Source organism: Gymnodraco acuticeps, unplaced genomic scaffold, assembly GCF_902827175.1.
Source record: "Gymnodraco acuticeps unplaced genomic scaffold, fGymAcu1.1, whole genome shotgun sequence".
Lineage (NCBI taxonomy): Eukaryota > Metazoa > Chordata > Actinopteri > Perciformes > Bathydraconidae > Gymnodraco > Gymnodraco acuticeps.
In genome coordinates this window covers 4,728,678-4,741,182 of record NW_022992351.1, presented here as the reverse complement: position 1 = coordinate 4,741,182, position 12,505 = coordinate 4,728,678, and positions in this window count along the sequence as shown.

Below are 12,505 nucleotides of genomic sequence, written 5' to 3'. Positions count from 1 at the left end.
AAATGAAACATCAGACAAGGTCCCAATATAGTATAATTTGCAGAAATCTGCTTTAGGGTGCTTTAACAGGAGTGCACTAATAGAAGGATCATCATATTCTGCTGATCCCCTATCTCCGTCACTCTCGCTGTGCCATGTAATGTAATGTTGTTCCTTTAACATTTAGAAGGGTTCAAGTCATTCTGCAGTGGTCAGGAAATTGTAAGGACCAGATTGCGCTCAAGTAAGCAGATACTCCACACTTTATTATAGACATCTGGGTATAATATTAGTCATCTCTGCCAATACCAGCCATCCTAACAGGCAAACCATGTGACAAGGCGCAATACCCGACAAATCGATGCCACAAAACAGATTGCATTGCAGAGATTCCCTTTGCTGACAGGCCACGGGATAGTTTTGGCTTTTAAAAAATAGCGACATCTTTTAAGGTGACCCCTAGAGTGCTTCTTATAAAATTACAAGAGACAGAAATCCATTTGCAACTGTGCTATAACACTGAGATTACATTGTTACTTTAGAGCCTCGGTGCAAATTAATTTGAGGTTCATTTCATGTATTATATAAATGGATGGTGGTGGGAAAATGTAATCCCAGTATTGCGCATTTCTATATATTGTTTTATTTTCTACAGAGGGTGTTTGGATCACAGTGCTTACCATTCAATTGGCCAGCAGGGCAAGGTTCCAGCATATTTAACTCTTTTACTGCTTCAGCTGTCAAGAGAGGACAAGGGCAAAAACAATTCTAGATGCATCGTCCATAAATAAAAGACGAATGGGACTTTAACAAATGCATATCTAAAAGTCAAGGACTAATAGTTGCCACTAATATAAATAACTCAAGGTCATGTTTGTGAATTCAAACCCTGAATAAAATATTTTTTGTATCTGCATTTCAAAGCAATAATATGATTTAGGGTCAAATTCAATATCATTTAAATGTGAGAGTTTTCCTGCGCTGCAGGTGTTCAGCTAAATCTGCATCTGCATTTCCAATGCAGTGAGCGCCAGTGAACTCTCCTGATGATTTAAAATCCATGTACTCAGATTGGACTGCAGCATTGTAAAATAAAAGTTATATTATTGCATTGCTTTGTTTGCTTTAGACTTTTATTTCCAGCTATTAATCATGTTGTAAATGCAGGTTGTCAAATTGGATAAAGTTACAATCTTTTCAAAGCACGGCAAGTGAAGCTACCATAGTGTTTGATGGGTGCAATCTAATTACAGCTGAAGAATGTGACTACCGCAGACAACATCTCAGGACTTGTGTTTTTAGTCCAACCCAGGGAAAACAATACTGAATTTTTTTAAATAGACCACTAGTTTTATTTATTTTAAAAAGCCCCATTACATACTTCACACTCACTAGCCACTTGAATATGTACTACTTTCTTAAGTGATTCAATACAACAGGGCTGCCATAAATGTTTCCTTTACAAATGTAATAATGTTCAGTTTTGATCGGTATTGGAATTGATTTTTCTATGTACATTATTGAGGTTGTAGGCTTGGTGGTGTTGAACTGGAATGCATTATATAGAGAGGTGTTTCTAATATTTCGGCCACTCCATTTACATACATGAGAGGGGCAGAATATGAGAAAGACCTTTCAATATAATGCACTCAAGTATACCACCACCCACTACAACAATAAACATAAAGTAGAATTATTACCTTTCTGACAGTGTCAACAAAAATTATAATAAGGAATTCATGGGAGAGCTGTTGTGTTGGATTACACAAGTAATGTAGTGAATGGTCAAGTATGTAACCTATAAACCTATAACTTCACATATTTTAAACTGTCTAAATGTTGAGACGTGAGTTTCCGCTCAGTAATGTTTTTCACTAAAGTTTGGTGAAAAAATGTCAAAGTGTACCCAACATCCCTGAGCATGTACCTGTACAGTGGTAAACTGTCCAACCTGGGCTCAGCACCCTTTCACCCGAAGGTAGCCACACATATGGAAAGAGAGCACAGCGTGTCAATGGGCCAGTCCTGTCAGGGATGAATATCGGAGCATCTCACACCCTATCTAGGGACCTTGGAGCCATGTGTCGACATGCATCGCACTGTTAGCTACATCGCCTGGTCATATTGGGGACAGGAAAGAAGTGGCGGAACAGAAGCACTCCAGATGTTCTTCATCAGTGGGCCACAGGGGAAGTCTGTTACCACAACACCTGGCTCATTTTGCTCGGAGCTCGGAGGCAGAGCGGTGATGCTCTGCCACAGCCCGGCTATCTGACTGAAAAGAGACTGCTCAAGGATAGTTCGAGATCCTCTGTTCACATGGACTGTGCATGGAAACTTTAGCAACAATCTGTTCTATTAATAATGAATACTGGATGCACAATGCCTACTGTACTGCACAGGTCTGAATACACGCACATGCAGGTTTGCCATACAATGCCTCAACCCTATTGCATTTAAAATGACTCCAGTTTTTACATTAATTTAACAAAATAAGAACATTGTATACACTGTATACACATCAAATGCATTTCTTCTGCTCACTATTCATGACTAATGCACTATAAATATTCAATAAATATCTAGTAAACGCTGCATGAATGAATGATTTAATGACTGAATAAATGTATAACTTTGTGAATTAATGCTCTATACTACCATTTCATGAGAATACAGTTTAAGGGTGTAAAAGCTTTCCGTTATAAGTCAGTTTTAAAATGAACTGAGATTCATTCTTGGTTTTATTTTACTACAACTGTAACCTCACAGGCATCATATTTGGAGCTTTCACACTGAAGAGAAAGCTGTTTGTTTTCATTATGGCAGTGGAGAGTAGGGAGAGTGAAGAGGGCAGCGGCCCAGGTGAAAAACGACAGATGCCACGCTCAATAATACCAATGTTAAAATCTCCTTGACCTGCGGGTCATCAAATAGCAACCCCAATTCGTTTCATATTTTCTTCGCTGGATCAATGGTAGCATAAATTTGGGGCTCAATGACAAGAATAATTTAAAACAGATCTATAAACGATAGAATGCTATTCCCTGTGGTCACAGATGCATAACAAATTTCCCAGATTGACAGGATGAAGCTCCTAAAGCTTTGCCAAAGATTTGTGGACATGTGGGTGTGAAAAAAAAAACAGCACACACTATAATATTAGGCATGTGTGTGCATAAACACACCTTGCCCTGTTTGGTGGCTCTGTGTCTTTAGCTGGTGAGTTCAAGTACATATTGAGATATTGATCTTTTCTGAATTTCTTAGGCTTTTCTGCTCTGATCAGCAAAGATAGGAAGGACAAATTGTTTAGCATACCTGAATAAATAATAATGTCAATGCTAGACCACCCTCCCCCCACCCCTTTTCCCACTTGAGTCAAATGAGTCTGACTTTCACCACCTCCAGGGAATAAAAGGAGAGCAATAAATGTATAAGAAGTGTAAATATTTATAAATGCGCCCCGGAATAGGTGCTGTTGTTTAACATTAACAAAAATCCAGATATTTACTTGGTTATGTTTAAACTTTAGTCTAAAATAAGAATAAAAGAGACATCTGGTACGCTTATCAGACCCAAACCTGTCTGTTCGAGTCTGCATACAGACACCATTTCCCTGCTTAGAGGACAAGATTATTGGAGTTCACGCTAATACTGTTTTGCAAAGCATAAAAGCCTCTCGCTGATAAATATTAATTTGAGCCTTCATGATGTATTTGAAAATTCCTGCTAAAATGTCACCACATGGAACATTAATGTAATATTTCAAGGCCTGAGAGCAATACTCATATTGATTGCATTTATTTGACTCTGGGGAGGAGAAATAATTCTTCAATGTGGAGACACATCTGGTAGCCAAAGATGCAAAGCAGGGAATGAGAAAATGCAAAATAACAATAAAAAATAATAGGACTTGTATTTAAATGCATTATGCCAGCATTGTTTGGATACCAATGCCTTATTATAGCCGAGAAAAGACAGATGGACCCAGGTCTTTTACTGCTACCTCTGAAAGGTTTAATTTTCTATAAAGTGTTTAATATCCAACAAGAGAAGAGCAGATCGTTTGCATTCGGCTATTTTCTCTCCCTGCTATTTGCAGCAGGTCCCCTGTGATAAAGCTAAACAGCTAAATGACAAGAGTCATGGGAGGGTCTGCTTTTGGTCCTTTTTCCTTTAAAGTATGGCGCTGCTCTTTGCCTTTCTGCTCGTGTGCTTTTCTTTTTTTGCAAGTTTATCCGGAAAAATATCCTTAACTTTAAGGCGTTGTCACACGAAGATCCTGTCCTTTGTTATTACCGTTATTGACTCGCAGTGGGTTGAGGCGCCTGATTGTCTTTGTGCAAATGAACTGAAATGTGAGAAACAGCAGGACCTTGACCCCTAGCCCATCCGTCACCAGCTGCACCGACTTCAATAATTGGATCACAATATTTGGGCGTGTGGATCGTAAATTATTTGTTCTCGTTCATGTGTTTTTTATTGTTAAAACTATTTACCTTTTGAACAATAGACCCGCAGCTTTTATCTGTCATGTTAACGACTGCTGCAGACACTCCTATATAGTAAAACGTATAGACATTACGAGACAATTACTGCTTTCAAAGAAGAAAAGAAACGTTGATTAGTATCTCATTGTTTATCCATGTAATCGGCTTCTGCGTTGCACACACAATAATAAATGTCTCGCGAAGTGTTCATGGAAATGTCTTCTCGTTGTTTTCCTCTATGATATTTACAACCTAAATGGGGAAACATTTTTAAAACATAGCTTTGAATGTCTTATATTTTCTGTATAATGTACAAAATAAGAGAAGTGTATGTCAGAAAAGTTTTCTCACTTCGAGGAGAAAGCCTCTCCATCGTGCACACCGGCTCTTTGAAAACGACACGGCTAAAGCGCCTCCCACTGGCGCTTCTCAGTACCAGATCCTGCCTGATCTACACACCTCACCAACTCCTTCTTTTCTTATTGCTCTTATTTTTAAAAAAAACGAATAGAATAGGGGCGGTGTTGGCGAAGTCCTTAGGGAAGTCCTTAGGGACTTGGCTTGGCAACTGGAAGGTCACCAGTTCAAGTCCCTGAAAGACCAAGTGCTACCGAGGTGTCCCTGAGCAAGGCACCGTTCCCTACACTGCTCCCCGGGCGCCGTACATAATGGCAGCCCACTGCTCCTAACACTAGGATGGGTCAAATGCAGAGAACCCGTTTCGTTACATAGTACCTGTACTACGTAATGACAATAAGTTGAATCTTCTTCTTCTTTAGGTATTTTTTAACATGGATGCTGTTTGTTGGAAAACAATGCCGGGCACACAGAGGTACAGCAGGATAAAGAGGGAGAGAGAGTGTGAGGACACCACTAGACATTAATGCACAAATCATTTTAAGTCCTTTGAATTGTCACATTAGTTAAACATATGACACTCAAATCAATCTGGGGGCTGGCAAACTAAAACATTCCAGATTTTCCATTAAATATTCTGTAAATATTTAATGAAATGTCCCTTTAAATTTCATTTAATGTGAAAAATCTGGGGTCATCTTTTAAAAAGGTACCAGCGAGTGTAATATGTGACTGGTTAAATTATCCACTAAAGACACATTTTTCTGACAGTCACTGCTTAATGGGTGTTAAATTCTGACTTAGGCGAGGGGCCTTACCCACTAAATAAGCCCTTATTGGCCCCGCTAGGCCACTCTAGGCCACTCTGTCTGTGTGGCCCCAGCTAACGAAAGCTCTTAACAAAAGATCTGTTTTGCAAAATTAATGTCATTGTTGTTTATTTAATTGTTTTTAAAGACATTGAGGAGCACATTTCTGTTATATTGCCAACTTTACAGGGAAGATAAAGAGGAAATATGGAAGACAGATGATGTGACAATGGTATGTACCTTTGCCAAATAAGCCACCAGAATAATTTGATCCATGATACATCTGTGTCAAGCTAATCTGTGAGTTAGTTTTCTAGCCAACCCCAGATACGTTTACCATATATTTCTGCTCTTTATTCAAATAAATACACAGCTTCAGTGTTAGGTTAGGATAAAAAGCTGCTGGGCCGCTAAACTGTTCTCATTCGTGTCTCACTTTTCATTAAAACTTTTGAATTTGCACAGGTAAAATATCCAGGGGCCTTTCCTTCATGCTTCACAACACCACCAGGAACCAGGACGTTTTCTCAAAATTCATAACAATAAACATCCAACCAAGGATATCCTAAATAATGGATTTACGCAAAAACCCAAGACAATGTCTTCAAAAAGCAAATACCTTTTATCACCATCTGTAGCAGGCACCTGGGAAAGTGGGCTTTGTGTGGAGCCGAGTGAGGAGGGAAATCACGGTTTTGGCGCAGACAATGTGAGCATATAAATAAGAAATGGAATCTGAGCCCGGATGTTTACTTTATTTCTCAATTCCCACATCAGTTCACTAACGCAACATGAAAAAAGAAAAAAAACTGAAAGGTGTAAAGAAAAGAAAGTACCCCAGGAAATGACAAGTTCCTAACCAGAGAACAGTGTCACAGTGGGAAAGAGAATGTCGCCATATGATATGTGATGATTGTGAACAATCTCTAGTGTACTCCCCCCGTCTCCCGATCCATCTCATACGCTCACTTGTCATTTTCACTTGCCGTTTGGCTGCATTCAATTGCAGGGGAAAAGGTAAAGAATTGAATATCACAACGGTCTCAAAGAAGGCTTGTCTGGCCCTGAACTGTATGTGACATAAAACAGAAGTATGTTAGGGCCAGGCGGGTCGACCAGGCATCAACAGCGGCATCAGTAAAGTGGCTGCACTGTGGCAGGTGATTTAATGGTTGTCACAGCAGCAGTCGAAGTGTACAGAAACAGGATTCCAGTCAAAGCTAATATTTGTGATGAATCACTGTCACGCCAGAGGTAAATGTAACACTAATAGACATGGGGAGATCTACTGTTAGCTGGTTTAGCTAATGAGCATATTCTTTCAGAGAGGTGGTGTCACTTCTGCGTTCTGGTTCCATACAGTAAGGAGAGAAATGAGGGGGCTTATATTGGATTGGTTGTAATGAGAGTGTCATGGTGCTGTGAGACCTCAGAGCTCAGACATGCAGTGCAGGGGGCCTGAGATGCTGAGATTTTGTTGTTGGAAGGCAATCTTTATAAATCATTCTTATACATAGGTGTTATCTGGTTTAATTGTGGCTAGCAAAATATCTGCATACTTGAGCAGAGGTTGGTGCTGTACTGAAGGATAGTTACGACCATCTAGTCTCCATCAACTATATTTCTCTGCAGAAACTTAGAATGAAAAACAGCCTTGCATCACTGTGTATTTTTCACATTGTTTATTTTCAAACGGTAATGCACGATTAACCTGAAAGCAAAAACAAAATCCCCAAATTAAATATGCGATCTCCAATTTATATCATCTCTGATTCAGAATCTACCTTATTGATTGGCTCCAGAAACAAGTACCACACTCTAATGCATGTGGTAGGCCTATAATTTAACACAAGGGACCATTCATCACAATGAGCACGATTACTTTTGACTGTCAACTTTTAAATCCTAAAATTATTTGTCTTTTACTAACATTAGGATTTTTTACATTTTATTTAAATGAAATTAAACATTATAACACAAAAAGGTAATTTGCTATCCAATTGAGGATTAATCAACAACGTAATTTTGTAATTGATCAATTGTTCATGACTTCACAAAATACATATCAGCCAGTCAAATGTGAGAAATGTTTTGTTAAATATCAAGTAAATATTGTGTTTTTTTATTGTTTTTTTTAGCAATTTGAAGACATTACCTTGGCCTCTGCTATTTTGTTATCATATTTTCACAGGTATAAATAATAACAATAATGAATAGTTGTCATAATGTGAATACTTCTTCCACTACTGCTCTTAAGTTCATTATGAGAAATCTCTGCGATGCCACATTTAACCTCCTGACACCTTGTAAGCCTCTTTTGAGTGGCACTGGGATGAGTGTGTTTGTGAAGAGGGGGATTTTGTTTTTGCTGAATGGCAAGTGTTTGGTTTCCTGTTGAGATCAGCCAACTTTAAATCAGGTGCTGTGATACTCAGTGTGAGGAGAGTTTCTTCATGTCCGAAGGTCACGGGGAAGTTAGTGCGACAGAGTGGCTGCGGAAGACTTTCTCAGTCATGTGACTCTTTGGTTGACTTTTAAGTTGAGTTTTCTCTCCAAGGACTCAAATCTGGTCCGTTTCATTGAATAAATCCAATCCAACTTTATTTATATAGCACTTTAAAACCTTCAGACCAAAATGCTGTACAGAGAGATAAGCTCACACAACATAATATAAATACATTTAAAATACAAGATACAAACACAAAACAAACCAGAATAAACGTAATAATTAAAAAATAAATAACAGCCATATAATAAAAACAATAGACCACTGAAAGCAAATAAAAGCAACAATCTACTTGTTTCCGAATGCTAAGGAGAAGAGGTGGGTTTTAAGACGGGATTTAAAAACAGACAGTGTGGGAGCCTGTCTGATGAGCAAGGGCAGGTCGTTCCACAGTTTAGGGGCGGCAGCAGAGAAAGCACATTATGAGTGCAGCTAATAAAGACAGCTGCACCTACAGTGTGGATAACAGTAATGAAACACTACTTTCGTTATTACTGTCAAGTTTTATTGGTTTACAGGACGTCTCAAAAATGTGTAAAGATTACATTTCTTGTTTGTACGTTTGAGCCTGGGTAGAGAAGCTGGTGAGACGTTTTGGGTGCAGAATCATGGATTTCATAAGACATATTTTCCTTTATTTAATTTGACTCTATCTTTCATTTTCTTAACTGGGGTAAATTATTGCATGTGAACTAGTTTGAACTGTCTTTAATTATTTGATTCAATCAGAGAAATGTCAGTTTGCATGTGAAGTGGGGTAGATTTTAGATTCTCCAAGCAAAACTTTTTAAAGCTTCTTTTTAAAAAACAATTTGAAGCACATTAAATTCAATATTCACATGCAAAAAACGGTTATTAAACAACAAAAAGATTGTGCGGCCATGACAGAACTACTTTCTACAGTGTTTGAGTGAATACAAAAATTCTGTACAAAAAAAGAAACCCCTGACAATGTTAAAGTCATTGCACCCTTTCCAGCAGCTTTAGTTGAACCATAAAGTTAGACAGCGATCATATTTCATTTTCAAGTACTGGTGCCAATGTAGATTTACAAATGTGCCTATATAAACCAGGAACCACAAAAAAGCAAAAGTCAGTGATCTCACAATTACTTAGTCCCTTTGGCCGTGCTTTGAACTGTATCTTGTGAACTGAGAGTGCCTTCCTCTATTGGAACGAGACGTGGCATCACCACATGATATTGTTCAATCCACTGACTATACAAAATTACAATGCGGTCTGTTACATTTACCGAAGCCAAAAAATATCCTACAGCCTATCAAAGTCTGATGGCCTAATTTGTCTTGTCTCACTCAATCCCCTGCATCCGAGTAACACACAGTGCTCTTTCGCTTAGTACTCCCTCCCAACACATTCAGCCCGAGCCCTCAATTGCTTGTTTAACTTGACACATAATTACTGTGGAAATATTTGTGTATTTTGTACGAGTGCCACAGTCTGCATTGCAACCAACTGCCAAGTCCTCACAGCTCCCACTGCAGCTATCGCAGCCAGAATCCCTGATTAAAACAAGATGCTTTCATTTGGGCCAGCTTTGGAAGAAATCACTCCCAGAGACGGCCTCTCCCTGCCAAGCCCTACTGCAGTGGGTTTGCCATGTGTGGCAAAGCTGACATGCTCATTGTTCCAAAAGAGATTTTTTATTTTTTTTTGGTTCAAACCCAAATGTGCTACTGAATCCAGCCTGCTCCATCACAGTGGCATTAAGACCACAGTGTAACTCTGTCAGAGCCACTCAGGTCAACATGAAACATCGCTATTAAAATCTCATGAAGTCTGAGGTCATCTCTGCACTTTTTCACAAAGTGCCCTTTAATTTAAAGCTTATTTAATAACTTTGTATATTAAGTTGAAGGTAAAATGTGCATGAAATAAGCACTTTAAACAAATAGGAAAAAATGAAACCAGAGTAAATCCGTTAATTTTGCGGATGCCCCTTAGCCTGCTCTAACGTTAGAGTGGAAACAGACAAGTTTAAATTCCTCCCCTATGGGTTACATATTATATGTTATTATGTTTTGTGCAAAACGGTATAGCCTAAATTCATTTTAAGCTGCAAAGGGGATTGACTTTGAGACCGTACGAGTAGCAGACAGCAGGGCAAAGCCAACATAAACCATGATGGTATTATTCTATAGCCATTAACATGTAATCAACATTTACTTCATAATGATGAATTAAGGCGAGAAAGAAAACATGTCTATTGCTATTTGAATGATTAATAGTTTATATAATGTATTTCAAAGGGTTTTGCCTTATACTTGTAGGCCTACCTAATATTTATGGGGGCACAAATGGTAAATGGACTGTACTTATATTACATCAAGGTTACATAGGGGTGTGCATATGATTGAGAATTGGGGCTTTAATAAGATTTTGCATTTCTCTTATCGTCCATGCCTTGTGAACATATTTATAATTTTTTTTTATTTCATATAGGTTTTTTTGTCAGTTTGAATCAATTTAATTATTTGTCAGACAAAACTTAAAATATGTTTGAATTCAAAAAGCATATTGTCTTTGTCTTTATGATTCACGATGAAACAGTTATACAGATCTAATTTCTTATTTTAAATGAGATATACTCGCACATAAAAGGTCTTGAATCACTTATATCAACATATAATTTCATTTATTAATCAAAAAAACGTATGAGAACCAGCAGTTTATGGCAGCTGTGACTACAGAAAGTTCAGAACAAAGCATGCTGGGTGAAATGTCCTCTGACAGGTTGTGAAGTCACTCTCACGCAGCGGTGACTGGACGTCTGAGGAGTCTGCTTTTTGTTGACCCGTCAGCTTTGACTCACCAGCAGAACAACTCAACAAACTCCAAAGAGTCAGCCCAGCTTCATCCTGACACCTGTCATGCAACTTGAGATCCTGATTTGTTTTGTTTCTAAATTGTTCATTTGAAGTTCCAAGTTAATTTCTGGACAAAACAAATACAGTGCTAACAATCTATCTCTACTGTAATGTGAGAAATACAGTGGCACATTGCAACACACTCAAAGCAGCAAAATAAGTAAAAACACACCACTTCAATCAATGTTGGGGGCCACTTTCATGTAAATTGGGACCTCATTCACAATATCCAAAGCAAATTATGTTCATTAGATTTCCAAAACCATGCCACTGATTTGTCAAGCTGTGAATGATAATGAAGTTGCCTGGTTAATGAAGGGCTGGAGATGCAGACTTTCACAATCATGATCATCTTCTATATAACCCTTATGAATATTTAAGGATCTTAATTCTGCATATAATTGTGCACCAAAGCTTGGCATCTCTATAGACTTCACAAATAAAATATGTATTGGGGGAGGCAGACCAAGCTTTATTTCATTAATCATTGACATTAATTAACTGGTGATAATATAGGATGTTACACTTGCAGGATCCACAGAAAACTGTGAAGAAGGAACTGTGCGGAAGGTGAAATTGTACGTGTGTGATTATTCACAGAAACTCACTAACACTTTAAGAGTTTGAACATGTTGCTCAGTCTTTGTATCCTGAGGCAAAAGGAAGCTTTAAATTGTTTTTGTTCCGATGGGAAAGAAACGTAGGTTTTGAACATACGTGATATGCCGTGTTTAGCATTTAGAAAACTGTTAATTTATGTTCAGGCTGCAGCTTTGGTATACTGTAATAAGGTTCATGTTATTTAGGGGAAGTAAATCATCTAACAACACATAGACCAGAAGTGCACGTGTGACCCAGAGCACAGAGCTGGAAAACAGGAAGTAAATAAGCTCAGTCGTACTGTGATCCTACCTGGTGCTGCCTGTTCCCAGAACAGCTTTGGGAGTAAACCGGAGTGGATTTGAGTGTCATGGTGGAAATCCTCAGTCAAATAAAACAAAGTGGGGCTGCATCGATGCTCTGTCTTGTTTTATATGATGGCTTGAAATAAATGAACTTTAAATGGAACCTTGGCAGGGACGCGGGCTATTGATCGATCGAAGCAGGAGCTGAAGTTTAAGGGCACAGCTTTCCCGGGGCTGGGGCTGTAACTGGAGTAATGAAATTGATTAGGCCAAGGGAGGGTGACAAGCCAGTAGAGTCAAGCCCTTGATGTAAGGAAACAAGAGTGCCATCTAATTGGGGTGTAATATGGGTCTTTAGAGGACATTAAGCACACAAGTGGCGGAAGGAAAGCCACTCTACTGGATGGAGCCAAGATGATGTTGCACCGGTGTTATTATTTTGTAATTATTCACCCAGCTGATTGGATTATAGGAGTCAAAACTAAGAGTCCAGCCAAGGGTCATTGTATACCCAAACTGTAGTAGCAGCATATAAAGCAACCTCCACTGTCTCGCTCTCCAGATATCTCTGTGA